Genomic DNA, 4,274 nt, shown 5'->3' on the forward strand with positions numbered 1-4,274 from the left:
CAGAGGGTCTCCCGGGGTGTGTGTTAATATTTACAGAGGATCTCCCGGGCTGTGTGTTAATATTTACAGAGGATCTCCCGGGGTGTGTGTTAATATTTACAGAGGGTCTCCGGGGTGTGTGTTAATATTTACAGAGGGTCTCCGGGGTGTGTGTTAATATTTACAGAGGATCTCCCGGGGTGTGTGTTAATATTTACAGAGGATCTCCTGGGGTGTGTGTTAATATTTACCAAGGGTCTCCCGGGGTGTGAGTTAATATTTACAGAGGGTCTCCCCGGGGAGTGTGTTAATATTGGCAGGGGATACTGGGAAGCGTGTTAATATTTACAGGAGATCCCTGGGAAGTGTGTGGTAGCATTTACTGGGTATCCCCAGGGTGGGTGTTAATATCTACAGGGGATCCCTGGGGAGATTGTTAATATTGACAGGGGTCCCCGGGGAGTGTGTTAATATTTACAGGGAGTTTTGGGGTGTACGTTAATATTTACAATGGTTCTCCAGGGAGAATGGTGATATTTCCCGTACTTTTTGTGAGTTGTGTGTTGAGAGTAAGGCGTTTCCTGTTGATGGAATCCAGGCCTGTTTGTTCGGTTCCTTTGCTAACCAGCTTCTATTTTTACCACCGATGATAATTTTACTGCTTTTTGCTGATCCAGGGCCAACAGTCCCGTCTGCAGTGGTGGGAAAGTCACATCACTGAACTGTCCTCCTCAGGGTGACACCACTCCCGGCCTGTGAGCAACACCGTCCCTCACACCCACCTGCTCGATTACCCGTCCCTCAGTGACCCCCCCACAGCGTGGAGATCCCTCACTGACACTGTCAAAGCACGGAGATCCCTCAGTGACCCCCCACAGCGTGGAGATCCCTCACTGACACTGTCAAAGCACGGAGATCCCTCAGTGACCCCCCCACAGTGTGGAGATCCCTCACCAAGACTGTCAAAGCATGGAGATCCCTCACTCAGCGCAGAGGTCCCTGTGTTGTGTACAGCTGCCTCACCACCACTCCCCACAGTACGATACAATCATGGTTAATGGGGTAGGCCCACTCACCCTTCCTCACTCCCCCTTCTCCTTCTCCCCCTCTCTCGTTCCCTTTCCCTCTCTCACACACCTCTTCTTGTCTCCCAGCCCAAGCTCCTCCAACCCCCAAGCACCATCCATGAGACTCTAAACTCTTCCACGGTGAGAGGCATCCTGTACGCCTTCAATAACATCGCGGCTGCTTTTCTCCCTGAGGCCCCTCTCTCTCTCCCCCTCTCTTTTGTCTCCCCGTCACTTCCCCTTTCTGTCCCTCTCTCTCGTCTTCTCACCCTCCCCTTGTTCCCTCTCTCTCTCCCTCTCTTTGTCCTTCTTTCTCTCTTCCCAAGCCTTCCTGAAAGTGGTTTCCGACAAGACACAGTCCTTCCTATGGCCCAGCTAAATACATTGGCACCCTGTTTGACGGTATCAGGTTAGTAGGTATGAAATGTCCAAACATGTTTCTGTGCTTTCTACCTGTTTAAGGATTTGCGATACCCTTCCCACGTACATCGAATCATTCAGTGAAATGACCAACATAATGTTGTGAGTGGCCAGCTGACAAGCCCAGCCAGGCACCACGCACCAACATAGCATGCCCACCCGTACCTGTGTACCTACAAGTCTTCGATAGCTCCCAGTACAGACTGACCAGGAGGGGCGTGGGGGGCTTTGGAGAGGGTGCAGAAGGGGTTCACCAAGAGGCTGAGGGAAGATCTGATAGAGGTTTTTAAGATTATGAGAGACACAGAAAGAGGAGACAGACAGTATCTACTTCCCCGGGATGAAATATCCACGGCTTTTAATGTGAGAGGGGAAAGTTCCAAGGAGATGTGAGGGGTACATTTTTTTTCACAGAGAGGGGTGGGAGTCTGGAACGTGCTGTCTGGGGTGGTGGTGGAGGCAGATACGATCGAGTTGTTTCAGAGGCTGTTAGACATCACACACATACACACACCTCTCTCTTGTCCTGCCCTCACACATTCCCACATACTCTGTCTCACACACACAGACACACGAACACACACACACACACTCACACATACACACACACACACACACACACACACACACACACACACACACTCACACATACACACACCTCTCTCTTGTCCTGCCCTCACACATTCCCACATTCTCTCTCTCTCACACACACACACACACACACACACACTCACACATACACACATCTCTCTCTTGTCCTGCCCTCACACAGGGAGTGCAAACACATTCCTACATACTCTCTCTCACACACAGATGCACGAACACACACACACTCACACAGTCACAAACTCACACTCACACTCACACACAAAGACACGTATACAGATGCACACACGCTCACACATACTCTTACACACACACACACTCACACACTCTCTCACACACACACAGAAACATACACTCACACACTCTCTCTCTCACACACACACTCACACTCTCTCTCTTACACACACACACTCACTCTCTCTCTCTCTCACACACACACACACACTCTCTCTCACACACACACTCACTCTCTCTCTCACACACACACTCACTCTCTCTCTCACACACACACACACTCACACACTCTCTCTCTCACACACACACACTCACAGTCTCTCACACACACACTCACTCACACACACTCACACTCACACACACTCACACTCTCTCTTACACACACACACTCACTCTCTCTCTCTCTCTCTCTCACACACACGCACATTCACTCTCACACACACAAACACATACACACACACACACAAACACACAAAACAGTCTGTTCCCTGTCAGAGAGGTTTAACCCTCTCACACACCGTTCCCATTAACACACACACACACACACACACACACACACACACTCCTCTGACCCAAGGCTGGTTCTCTGACCTACTGACATTATTTCCCTCCTCCCATTGTTCTCCAGTGTTTAAATTTAGTCTGGTCGAGACAGGGTGGTTAAAAATACCCCAGCGGCAGTGGGTGGGGGAGAGGGAGGGAGGGAGGGAGGGGCTGAAGGATGGGAGAGGGAAAGGTTGAGGGAGAGGGGGAGGAAGAAGGGGGAGAGAGGGAGGGAGAGGTGCAGTGAGATGGGTAGAGGCTGGGGGAGAGAGGAGGAGGGAGGGGGAATGGAGAGGGAGAGAGGGGAGGGGGAATGGAGAGAGCAGGGAGAGAGAGGACGAAGGGGAGTGGGGGAGAGAGAGGATGAGGGGGAGTGGGGGAGAGAGTAGGAGAGAAAGGGAGGGGAAGAGGGGGAGAAAGAGAGGGGAGGGGGAGAAAGAGAGGGGAAGAGGTGGAGGAAGAGAAGGGGAGGGGGAATTAGAGGGAGGGGGGAGTTCGATTTAGGCTGTGAGAGGTATTGAGAGGAGAATCTGTCAAGAGGTTCCCTCTGTGTCACTAGTTAATGGGCTGACAGGTTTCTTGACCTGGTCAAAATACACAAAAAACAACTCCAAACAGTTCCAACCGTTCGATTATTTACTGAAGTTCATCCCAAGAAAAGAGATTTTGTAAATTAAATAATGAACATATGGTTTACACAACAGAACACAAGATAAGACTTCCAGTAAAAATATTGAAAGACTTTTGCAATAAAATTAAATTTAGCTTTTACCCTGAGAGAGAGGGACTGAGGGACACCAGTCAGTGTACAGATCTCCCCCTAAGTGAGAGGGTCAGGAAGACTCCAGTCTGTGTAGAGATCTCCCCCTGAGAGAGAGGGACTGAGGGACACCGGTCAGTGTACAGATCTCCCCTGGGAGACAGGGACTGAGGGACACCAGTCAGTGTACAGATCTCCCCCTGAGAGAGAGGGACTGAGAGATACCAGTGTACAGATCTCCCCCTGAGAGAGAGGGTCAGTGTAAAAGTGACACGAGGGGCATCTTTTTCAACCAGAGTTGGTGCTTACATGGAACAAGCTGCCAGAGGAAATGGTTGAGGCAGTTTGGTACTTGGATGGGTATGTGGAGGGGATGGGCTCAAAACAACTCTCTCTTTCTCTCTCTCTGCTCTCCTTCTCCCTCCTAACTCTCCTTCACCAAACCCTCCCTCCATAGCGGCCTCAGTCACCATTAGGCCTCAGGCTCTCGTGTGCTAGACAGCCCCTCTCTCTCCTCCCTCCCTCCCATACTCCCTGGTGCCATAACTGAAAGTAGGCCCCAGGTGCTGGCAGTGTATTGATAAATCCTGTTCTCTCCCCCCTCCCCACTTTCTCCACTCACTAATTCCCCTCCTTCCCTCCTTTTTTTCCCCCTCCCCTCAACA

Source organism: Mobula birostris, chromosome 29 (genome assembly GCF_030028105.1).
Source record: "Mobula birostris isolate sMobBir1 chromosome 29, sMobBir1.hap1, whole genome shotgun sequence".
Lineage (NCBI taxonomy): Eukaryota > Metazoa > Chordata > Chondrichthyes > Myliobatiformes > Myliobatidae > Mobula > Mobula birostris.